This window comes from Elaeis guineensis, chromosome 7 (genome assembly GCF_000442705.2).
Source record: "Elaeis guineensis isolate ETL-2024a chromosome 7, EG11, whole genome shotgun sequence".
In the NCBI taxonomy this organism is placed as follows: Eukaryota; Viridiplantae; Streptophyta; class Magnoliopsida; order Arecales; family Arecaceae; genus Elaeis; species Elaeis guineensis.
In genome coordinates, this window is record NC_025999.2 from 68,424,769 (window position 1) to 68,437,690 (window position 12,922).

The window sequence follows — 12,922 nt, forward strand, 5'->3', positions numbered from 1 at the left end:
TGTGGATGACATGCTTGTCAAAAGAAAGACCTCCTGAATCCACATTGAAGACCTTGAAGAGACCTTTGCGACATTGAGGAGGTACAAATTGAAGCTAAATCCTATCAAGTGTATCTTTGGAGTGACTTCAGGCAAATTCTTAAGCTTCATAGTGTCCTATCGGGAGATAGAAGCCAATCCAGAGAAGATTCGGCCTATAATAGAGATGAGCCCACCAAGAAGTATAAAAGAAGTTCAGCACCTCACTGATTGGGTGGCAGCCTTAAATACATTTATCTCGAGATCAACCGAACACTGCTTTCCATTTTTCTAAACTTTGAAGTAGTCAAAGAATTTTTAATAGATCGATGAGTGCCAGCAAGCTTTTGGGGAGCTGAAGCAATATTTGGGCTCGACGGCACTCTTTAGCAAGCCGAACATAGGCGAACAGCTTTACTTGTACCTGGCAGTATCTTCAGTGGCAATAAGCGTTGTGCTGGTCTATAAGCAAGATAATGTTCAGAAGCCAATCTACTACACCAGTCAAGTCATATGATGCGGAGACCAGGTATACAAAGTTAGAGAAGCTAATCTTTGCACTCATTATCACTGCTAGAAAACTTCAGTCATATTTTCTTGCACACCTGATTGCAATGTTAATGGATCAGCCACTCAAAGCCATTTTGCATCGTCCCGATACCTCTAACCGACTGACAAAATGGGCCATTGAACTTACAGAATTCAAAATTCAATACCAACCTCGGCCATCCATCAAAGTGCAGATCCTGATGGACTTTATTATAGAATGTACCATTTTAGATGACCTAGAGATGTCCGAACCTATTTAGGAAGATGTAGTAGAGGTACCAGAGTCATTGGAACCAGGAAACTCCTGCATAATATATGTAGATGCTCATCCAATGCCACTGGATCAGGGGTCGGGTTACTACTGCTCGGACCTGAAAGGTTCACTGCTGAATATGCCCAGTGGTTTAGCTTCCCAGCTATCAATAATGAAGCAGAGTATAAAGTACTTTTGGTAGGGCTAAGAATCGCCAAAGAACTTGGGGTATCAAAACTAAAGATCTACATCAATTTTCAATTGGTGGCAAAACAAGTAAGAGGAGACTTCAAAGTTCGGGAAGAAAATATGAAAAAATACCTACAGAAGGTGAAGGATATGATATCGAAAGTTCCTAACTTCGACATCCAGCAAGTACCTCAGACTGAAAATTCAAAAGCTAATCTGCTATCAAAATTGGCAACCCTAGCACTAGGAGATCTTCCATGGCAATCACTTTTTGAAATCCTGGAAAGGTCAAGCATAGAAGATTCAGCTCAAGTTCTACAAGTCGATGATGAACTTTGTTGGATGGATCCCTTTATTGCTTCTTAAGGGATGGAGTGCTACCTGTAGATTCAAAAAAAGCCAGAAAGATCAGGTTTCAGGCTGCTCGCTACATCTTCTACAATAGGAGACTTTACAAGAGATCCTTCTCTCTACTGCTCTTAAGATGTTTTCATCCATCCGAAGCTAAATATACTCTTCGAGAGGTGCATGAAGGAATGTGCGACAATCATCTAGCTAGCAAGTTTCTAGCATACAAACTACTTTGGCAAGGATATTACTAGCCCAAGATGTAAGATGAAGCAATTGACTTCGTTAAATGGTGTGATCGATGCCAGCGGAATGTTAATGTTCAGCATCTGCCATCTATGCTACTCACTCCAATTACTGCCCCTTGGCCATTTGCTCAGTAGGGGATGGAAATCCTAGATCTTTTTCCACCAGCATCAGGCCAAAAAAAAAATTTTGTTAGTGGCCATCGATTACTTTACCAAATGGATAGAAGCTGAGCTCTTTGCCAAGATTATCGAAGCCAAAGTGATTGATTTTGTCTGGAAGGCTATTATTTGTAGGTTCGATCTTCCTTGAGTGATTGTTACAAACAATGATCGTCAATTCACAGATTTGAGGCTTGCTGAATTCTGCCAAGACCATGGTATCTCCTAGCATTTCACTACGGTGGGCCATCCTCAGGCCAATAGAGAAGTCGAATTTACCAACTGAATCATTTTGCAGGGGCTGAAAGCTAGGATCAGTCGAGCCAAGGGAGCTTAGGTCGATGAGCTGTACAATATACTATGGATCTACCGAACCACCTAAAGAACTCTGACGGAGGAGACTCCTTTTACCCTCTCCTTTGGAACTGAAGCTATTATCCTTGTAGAACTCAGACTCCCCTCATATCGGATCGAAAATTATGATGACCAAAGTAATGAAGAATGGCTTTAGGCAAATTTAGATGTATTTGAGGAAACTCATGAGAAGGTAAGAGTGAGGATGGTGGCTTATTGATAGAAGGTAGTACGGTACTATAATTTCTATATTCGAGGTAAAGAGTTCAAAGTTGGAGACTTGATCCTGTAGTGAGCTGAGATCTCTCAGCCCATAGAGCATGAAAAGCTGAGTCCCAACTGAGAAGGCCCCTATCAGGTGGACGAAGTTATTCGGCCAGGAACCTATTGTCTCAAGCAGTTGGATGGGATGTTTCTACCTCGATCCTGAAACTCTAATAACTTATAAATGTATTATTGATGATGTTATTCACCCATTGAATGTTATATTTTACTCTAAAAATATTATTATTTTCTTTATCTTCCGATGTTATTATGATAAAATGAATTCTTTTTGGGGATTATCCAACTAATATGCTATGAAGGTGATTAATAAATGGAAAAAAGAGAAGGGTACTAGGAAGAGGCAAAAATTGTAGAGAAGGTATGCATAGACATTCACATAAGCACTAATTTTTTCATTACTTCAAACATTTATAAATAGAAAACAGAAAGATAGGCAATAACAGAAACACAAAGGAAAAATGAAAAGAAGAACAAGGATCCCTTCAGGACCATGATTTCTTGGCCGCACCAAGACCAAGATACAGGATAAGAAAAATTCAATCCTCATATGAAGAGAATGCTCCAACCTTGTCATCACTATTTTCAGGGTGAAGACAGTGCAGATCCAACTACAGTATCAGGTGCTTGATGTAGACTTTACAATTCTCAAAGCCCTACACAAACCCAATCACAGAGGCATCCAGAAGCTCTCCCTTGAAGGCCTCTGAGGCCTTGAATTCGGCGATGCAGCAGAGATGGGCCTCTGCAAAGGCCTCCTCAGTAGTGCCAGGGAGGAGCATCACCCTAGTGGAGGAGCCCTCATTGGAAGTCTTTGGAGGAGGCTCATTGGGCATAGTTCTTGCCCTTTTGGTAGAGCCCTTCCCCTGAAGGAACTCCTCCTTCTTGGCATCTTCCTTGACTTGGCAAGGGGCAGGCTCCATGGTCTCAAGGAGATAAAAGGAAGGAATGAGAAGGGGGAAGGAGTTTATGGGAGCACCAGTGGCAGAAAGGGACAATTTATAGATGATCCAAACGAAAGTGTGCCCACATAAGAGCCAATCTAGATACTCCATGTATCACATTTTGAAATTTCAACCATCGCTGCCATTCACTGTGCCTTCCTTTTATCTGAGTGAAGTCAGTGGAACACTTTGAAAGCCATCTTGATTTGCCATATGGCGATCGAAAAATGGCCTAGAGAAGACCATCAGTTAATTTTCTTGAAAAATTTCACTATTATTATGATAGGAGTCCCAAGGTATACCACGAATGGACGTTTTAATTTTAAAAAGATATATGATCGATCGTGATGATTTTTCTCCCAATGGATAGCAGAAACCTCCATTACTAAGAAGCAAGGGATAACCTTTGAGAACCCCTGAAGGTCGAATCTATTCTTTAGTGGGTCAACACTCAAGAAGACCTAAGTAATCAGGAAAAACGGGGGGTAACCATCGAGAACCCCTGAAGCCCGTCGATATATTCATTTGGGCTAAAGATCAGAATCTACAAGCAGTGGGTAACCAACGAGAACCCTTGAAGCCCGTTGATATTCATCTGGGCCAAAGATCAGAGATAATGAGTAAGTGTTAATCCAAGAGGACCCTCTAGCCATCAGCTGCGGCCAAGTATTGAGCCGAACCTAAAGACATGGCCACTCTATAGATGTCATGGCAAACCATCCCAGTGTGGAAACCATTCATCCAAATTATAAGTCTTACCCATGAAACAGCGAACTTGTGCGACAACACCATAATGCCGAAGCTTCAAATCTTATTCCTTATCAAAAAATTTTTTACAATAGTTACAAGATAGAGGATTACAAAGATAAAAGAAGAAAATATAGGGGTTGAAAGATCAATCTTTGGCTAGCAAAGCTTCGATGTTCGATGTTTCTATTAGGTCTGAAGCTGGAAGGTGAGAATCAACCTTCAAAAAAAGCCTCCTAACCAAGCTTCGACATTCTTCAAAGTTGAGATCTATCGCTTGACCTGATACATCACCAAGTGCGATAGTCATATCATGCAATGTCGAAGCAAGCCAATTCTCCAACAATTTGATGGTTGCTTTAGCATGCTAAGCCACAGCTACCTATTCTGCAAGCTGAATTCGAAGTTTGGTTAACGAGGATCTATTCTTATGAAGGGCTCCAGAGAGATCAATAGCCGTTCCCCTGGTCTTGGCCAATTCGCTCTGAACATCATCAACCGCTGACCTCTTCGCATCCAATGAGCGATAAAGATTTCTTATTTCCCCCTAGCTAAATAAAATTTCTCTTTAAGCTTATCAATTTTTTGCTTGGCTTCATTGCCAATCCTACATGAGGCCAGGTCATATTGTAGTCTAGCAATCTCATTTTGAGCTGCTTGCAGTTGCTCATTAAGAAGGAATTTTTTCACACCCATCTTTCAATTGATAGCCCCGACAGACTTGGCAATTTCATCACACTCTATAGTCAACCTATATTTTTGAAAAAAATATTTTCTATTCATCTCCTCTAGATGTCTATTCATCTCCTTCAAATGCTTTTACAGACTCTTTTTCTCCATTGTCTCCCCCTCATTACTTATATAAAGTCTTCAAAGTTTCGTCTTAGCTTCGGTGGCATCCTGCTGGGCCTGATGTAAGTTTTTTTTAAGAGTTTTGATTTGAATTATAATAGACAAGGTCTTGGAAGATGCTTAATCTAATACTAGGTGAACATACGATCGCAACAATCACATTAGATCAACTGAGAAGAGCATCATACACAAATAAGTCTAAAAATATAGATAAAACTTTTTCTTTCATTAATTTCAAAAGCTAATTTTTATATTGATTAACAAAGGAAGAAATAAAAAAGAATATAAGTTTAGTTATGCTCGACCTCGGCATAAGGATCGATCGATGGTAGATCTAATGTAACCACAGTCGGTTGCTCCAATGCTTGCAGAGGTGGCATAACATCAGCAGAGATGAGTGCTGGGACAACCTTCATAGGTGCAGTCGCTTCGGATGGTTCCCTGCTTGCCTCGATGATCGAGGTCCCTCCGATGGCTTCTTCCTCTTCCTCCTCTCTCAGGTGGTATAAAAAGTCCCAATCCATGTCTGGAAAGCACTACCTCACTTTTTTGTGGCAAATATCCAGACCAGTATTGAAGGTGTCTTGACTGAAGGTGAGTTTTTCATCCAAATATTCGATGGATGCACAAAAGGCTTCTATAGCTGCACGTCCTACTTCAGCAGTTTGTTCTTGAACTTTTCTTTCAATGTCAATGGTCTTAGCCTGCACTTCCAACCTCTCTTTTTTTCCAAAGCCAATGTGGCTTCAATTTCCTTCAACTTATTCTCCAACTGGGCTACCTCAGCTTCAGCAGCTTCTACCCTCAATTTGGCTTTGGTCTCTGCAGATTCGACTAACTTGCAGTTCTTATCTACTATCGCCAGCTCCTTTTCAGCATCATTTATTTTGGTGATAATAGTTACCGCATAGTGTCCCACCTACACTTATAAAACAGAGAGTGAGCAGAAAAAAAGAAAAAGAAACAAAAGTAGGTTCACCTTCACAAAATCAGAGATCATTTGCCTCTGCTGCTTCAGGCTATCCTCTTTCTTGTTCTCTTCCAAACCATCATTAAGGAGCATACCCTTGAAGGAGTGGTTGGAGTTTTTCCAACTATCAAAAACTCCCTTAGCAGTAGATGAACCCCGACCTTATTCTTGATTCATCAGTTCTCCAACAAAGTCCAACTTCACCAATACTGAACCAACTTGGGGCACAGAGAGCATAGCAGGTTCTAGAAGCTGGCTTCGAGAGAGAAGAGTTGAAGTGGCTCCTTCTTTAGTTGAAGTTGGAGGAGCCCTCTCCTTTCTACCTTTGTCTAAAGCTTTAGGTTTCTTTGAAACTCCTGCAGATGAAGAAGGTGCTGCCCTTTTCGACGATCCCCTCAATAACTTCTTTATCTCTTTGGGCTTCATTGTCATTGTGAAAATGTTCCACATCAGCGAAAGGCTACAAAAGAAGCATCAGGAGGAGGAATGGAGATCTCTTCACCTCTGGGATCGGTCGGACTAACACCAATATTAAAGAAAGACTGCTCTGATAGCAACTCCTTTAGTGGAAGAACTTTGTATCTCCTCCAAGTCTCAGAGTGCTCTTGGTCTTTATCTCTCAACTTTGGGATCTAAAAATTAGAATTCCTTGATCGACCCCAATCTGGACATCTCCACTCCTCTATAGAAGGATCGAAAATAAAAAAAAAAAATCAAACTTTCTAATTGTGCACCGAAGATGAAGCCCCCTTTATCAATGCAGAGACTCTTCTCGATGGAGAGACATACCATCAATCCTTGGTATGCCTCTTCATGATATAGAATGATCGAAAAAGAGGTAGAGAAGGTTGGACCCCGACTCTAGAGCAAAGAACCAAAAAATCGATGATGAAATGAAAGGAGTTTGGAATAACAGAGCATAAAGGAAGATCGAAGAAGTGAAAAATCTCGATAACAAAAGGATGAATAGGGAGCCTAAGTCCAACTTTAAAAACTTTCTCATACAAACTTATCCTATCAAGAGGAGGATTGCTTACTCTACCACTGGGATCGGGAGACTCTAATTCAAAGGTAGAAGGGATTCTATAACGAACAGAAATATGATTCAACTCCTTCACACCCAACTTAGATTCAATCTGGTCTGGAGCAAAAGATGTGGCACCTTGTTCCTCACCTCTACTCATGGGAATACCTCCAGAAGAAGAAGGAGGTGATTCAGAAGATTGATTTTTGCTGGAATCCACCATTAAAGACACAAGGGACAACTGAACCAAGATGATGAAAAAAAGCAGAAAGAGGGGAGAAAGGAAACTATCCTGCTACAGCATAATAAGAAGAGAGAAGATGGTGATTCTTTGAGAGATGAAGATAATTATTTGAAAGAAAATCGCCGACAAACCAAAAAACCCTCGTGAAAAAAGTCAGGAAGAGAAGGAAGAAAGTCTGAGAAAGTATAGGAAAAGTCAAAGGCCATCTCCTTTTTAAACAAAAAAAATTAAAACTGTCTGGATACTTAGTCCTATCTGGCTGCTCGATGATTAATACATAGCATAATCTGTAAATAGCCGAGAGGCGTCAGTCGGCCAATTAATGATATACATGAAAAATGAGGCACACCATTCCCTTGATTCTATCAATTGCCCCTGATCATGATTGCAGTTTGAAGTGGCCCCATGATTCATCCAAAAAATATATGCATCACTTTTATGTGAAGAATGATACATCTTCGGCCAATCAAAATTTCAGTACTCCCTTCGCTCAAATTGAACTCGAAAATAGGGGGGCATGTGTTGGGGGATATTTCCTCCTTGGGCTGAAGACAGGGGCAAGGGGCTAGTTATGGGCTGATGAATGTGGTAAGGTGGCCCGATCCTAGCTTCGGCCCATAATGATCTTTGAACCTAAACCACCGTCCTGAGCAGAATTCAAGGATCGATCTCTATTGGCTTCATCATCATATTTTCTTCTGTCTCTGTAGCGATCGGCTTTCAACACAGACAACTATAGATAGCGGGGTATTTGGGCATACTAAACTCTGACTTCGGCCATAAGCATGCATCGATCCTCATCTTGCTTGGTGAGACCCAACTCAGCCATTTTCTTCCCTCAACATCCACTTCCATCAAATTGTGAACTCTTGACTGAAGAGGCAGGACTGATCTCACCTACACTTTAATTCAAAATTTAATATCACCTATAACTTTCAGTTGATTCCAGAATGAAAAAAGAAGGTGCAATAACCACCCTGTCGATCTCGACTAAAAGTCTCACCATGCTGCACCTGAATCGCCCCATGATCTCTCTCGATAGTTACACGACTCTAACCTTCAAAAGAATCTACAGGGGACATCCCAAGGTATGCAACCATAATCCCATAAACACTCCTTCTCATCTATTTTTCTGTGATTTGACTTAAGCATCGGAGGGTCTCCATCGAAGCCAACTCTGATCAAAACTTGTGTGCAAGTTTTTTTATCGAAAGGATGCACCATCACTCCAGTTTCTTCCGATCGTGATCCAGATTTCAGTGGCAACAGCCATCATGACATCAACTGACACATCCAATTCTTTATACATCATATCATGAAACAACACAACTATTGCTCTTTGATAAGTAGGCCATGTGTTCTTCAGTCCAAATGCTATAACATCATAACAATAAACTCCCCAAGGTGTTGCTAAGGTTGTTTTCACTATATCTTTCTCTACCATCTTGATCCAATTGTACCCTTGAAAACTATCTACAAAAGATAGCATCCCATTTCCTGCAGTGCTAGCCACTATCCAGTAGTAAATCAATGATAGGTAAGTTGTCCTTTGAGCTAGCTTTATCCAAATCTATCTAGTTAATGCAAATTCAGAATCAAATCACTCTTTTTGATACTAAAACAATATTCTCCATCTACTCACAGTAATTAAGAACCTTCAAAAATCCAATATTTAATTACTTCATTGCCTCTTCTTTAACTTGTAAAGCCAATTCCAGCCCTGAGTTTCTATTGGACCGGCCTAGCATTTGGTTTGAGTAGGTGGCAATGAACTACAATCTTTGGATCGAGGCTTGGGATATCAAAAAATAACTAAGCTAAGACTTCCTAGTTCAAATGCAAAAATGTGACCGATTCGTCTCATAATTGAGGATTTAACTTTTAATTCCTATCTTTGTCAAAGGGGTTTCTAGGTTTTCGGGGTTGACTTCCTTAGTATCTTCGGCCATATTGTCCTTTGGTTACTCCTACTCCACTACTTATGCAAACTTTAAGACTTTATCATCTCATTCTACATTTATATCCTCAAAGTCTGAGTGATAATTTGAAATTCTTGGATTTTCTAGCGAAGCTTGAATTATTTGACCTTGATGTAAAAAGAAGGCACTTCACTTGGAGCAATCGCAGAAACCACCCTTCTTCGGAATGTTTGGATCTTTTCTTTTTTACATTGGAATGGGAGAACATCTTTCCTACTTTTACTCTAAGAGCTCTCATTAGTACAGCTTCAGACCATATGCCAATTGCTCTAGATTGTAAGACAAAGTTTGTGGGCTAAAGAATTTTCAGATTAGACTGGATTTGGCATCAGACTCAGACTTATCTATGAGCTCTACAGGACCTTTTATTTTCTGACTTTATGAGGTGTTTGCATACTAGAGTACTATGACCACCCACTTGTATCAGAAGAAAAAAGAACTTTCAGATTTGAGTCATGGTGGTCGACTGAACATGATTTGGAGACTATTATTCGTGACACTTAGAAAAGTGTCAAAGGTAACACAAACTTAGCTAGTGTATGGATGGAGAATCTTAGGAATCTGAGAGCGGCTCTAAAAAAGTAGTGGTCCTTTCATAGAAGAATTTGGAGCAAAGTTCTCAAGATCAAGTTGTTTCATGACCTTGACATTTTGACAAGGAAGAGAAAAAGAACTTGTCACTTGCTAAATTAAACTCTAGAAGTATTTTGAAAGTCTTTGGAGGAGATTTATCGTAAGGAGGAAATCTATTAGAAGCAAAGGTCAAAGGTCATGTGGCTGAAGGAAGGGGATAGCAATATTATTTATGTCCACTAAGGGAGGAAATTCATTGTCACACTAAGGGAAGGAGGCAAGGAGTATAACAACCAAAAAGAAATTGAAGGCAGACTTCACACTTTTGTCAAGGGGCTATTTGGTCACTCTTTCACATCCTTGCTTTCTACTGATTGGACCTTACTGTATGGATAACCTTCATTTGATTTCTGTGAGCTTGACCATCAATTCACATTGGATGGGATTACAAAGCTGTATTTTCTTGTGCGGGTAAGCGAAGGCTCAATGGTTTTTCCTTCTTTCTCTTTCAAATATTTTGGATCATTATGAAGGATTATTTGCTGATTCTTCTTGGGGACTTTCATAAGGGAGCTTGACTTGGAACGATTGTGTTGCAGCAAGGCTCCAGGAGGAGAATGATGAGGTTGGTGTTGGACCAATCTGCAGAGTGGATAAGGATTAAACCGACGTAGACCACAAGTAAACCTGCAAAAAAAGTCTTAGAACCATGGGGTGTCCTCTAAGTTTAGGATCCTCCGATGCTTAAGTCAGATGGGGCCTTGAAAATAGATAGGTGGAAATAGAGAATTGAAAGGCAAGAAAAAAAGGTTTTGAATGGAAAGACTTATGGTTTTTGGTTTCCTTCAATGGGAAAATAGTTCAGCAGAGTCTGGACTCTTTGAATTACTACTTACTTTTTGGAGAGTATCCTGTCTCTCTTTATATAGAGAGGGCTTGCTCAGACTGTTAAGCTATTAGAAGAGTTTGTTAGACCATTAAGAATTTGTTAGACCATTAGTTTATTGTAATAGAATAGCCAGCTATATAAAGATCAACACATATGGACTATAGCTATAGCATACCTGGAAGATAACTATTATAGAGTTGGATAACAACTATAATGGAGTTGTAGAATAACCATCTTTCTTCAGGATTAGATTGGCTTTTGACTGATGTCTCCTATAACAGATCGAGAAAGGCTAAATTTATCACAATGCTGTGAGACCCAAGCCAGATCGATTTAGATCAGTATAAAACCAATCTAGGAGTTAAACTGAGTCGGTATTTCACTAACTTGGTCCAAAAGTCAATACGATTTTTAGATGATTCTTTCTAATGTTGCCACGTAGCTATAGATCGATTAACTATGCCAACACATACCCCCCACTTTCTAGATCCCAAATGTAATTTTTCACATCGGGTGTGGAAAGTAAGTCAAAAGCTCTATCTAATTTATGCCGCCAATAACAAATGCACCGTACAACAGTTGATAGTATTAATTTTTTAATCATTCAAGGTGGCATGCTGCTTTTCAAAAATATCTCATCAGATCCTCCAACCATTATGAGGGTCTAGAGAATTGAAAATTCATTATTACTTGGGAGGTCATGCCGATATGGGCTGATTTTTTGCTCGCCACATATCATTCTGCTGTTGGCTATTTAAAACATCGTATGGATCAAGCTTGCATGGCTTGATCAAAAAATGGAGCATTGAAAAGTCTCTTAACAGAGTCGTTGGATTGTGCCCAAGTGGCACCAATCTAATGGCGAATTCGGTTGATCGAAACTATTGATATGCTCTATAAATAGATTTGTATTATATTCAAAAATCATTTTACTATTTTTTCTATACAAAAACTCTTCCAAAATCTTTCTAGAGCTTTTCCAACATCACCGAAGCTGGAGAAGAGATTTTTTTTTTTTGCATTGTTTGAGTCAGAGAAGAGACCATTGGAGCTAGAAAAGAGTTTCCAAAAGCTTCCTCAGGGCCTTTTTCCTGTCTATTAGGTAGATCTTTGTCTTTGGCCTTTTTCTTGTGTGGTTCTAAGGTTTTAGGTTTCATTTGTCCCAGTTTTTCCTTTCTGGATAGTTTTCTCCTTCTGTCTTTTTGCTTGCTTACTCCTTTCTATTTTGCCCCCCTCCCTTTTTTCTTCTCTTTTTTAAAAAATATCTTCTGACAACAGTAAGATAAGTTGAGATGATTGAATACCTCGATCGATCCAATCTCAGCTTGTGTTCGAAGTGGAAAATCCACCTCAGGCTACAATCAAGGTCGGTACTTTAGGTCAGAAGGATCCAAAGTCTCCTATAAGAGGATTCTTGGATTACTTCAGTCCTAGTATTGAATCAATCCTGATCGATTTCAATTTTTAGAAACTTAGGAATAAATATTTGATTCTTGAAGAATTTCAATTGATAGCTCCAGGTCAGGATGATAGGGTTATTGAATCTCCAAAAAATTATGTCACATTTTATGATGAGGCATTTCGATTTGGACTTTGATTTTTCTTACATCCTTTCATTAGTAATATTTTAGACTTCTATAGGCTTCATCTGACCCAAGTAATCCCCAATGTTATTAGATCATCATCGTTTTCATCATCTGCTGTCGGTTTGCTACCATAGAACTTAGGATTTTGCTTTTCAAGATGTTGTTCGTCCTAAAAAAATATCTTTATGGAAAAGGCTGGTGGTATTTTCACCTCGATCTAAATGTAAATTTGATCCTGGCCTTCCTTCTTTCAACCATAATTGGAAGAACCACTTCTTTTTCATGTTTTCAAGTGTCCTTTGGGGTTTCAGTTGTATTTAGCGTAAGCCTGAAACTAAATGAAACTCACATAATGAAGTTTTACCTAGGAACGAGGAGGCTTTTGCATAACTGCTAGGTATGAAGGTACCCAAGCTAAGCCAGCTGATGACGATCAATCCCTTTTTGATGATGGCATCAGCTAAATCTCTCCGTAGGGTGAGTTCGATGTCAATTCATCCATTTCATGTTTCTCTCTTCTTTTTTTTTTAAACAAAGTTTCCTCTTTTATTATAGTAATCATGAAGTTTGATCTCAAAAAGTTAGCGGAGGTGAAGAACAGGAAGCAAAATTTAGGTAACCAACCTACTGCCAAAAGGAGCAAGGAGACTACTACAAGCTTCAGATCGGCAGACTCTAGATCGATAGATTTTTTATCTTCACTTGCTCCAGCTT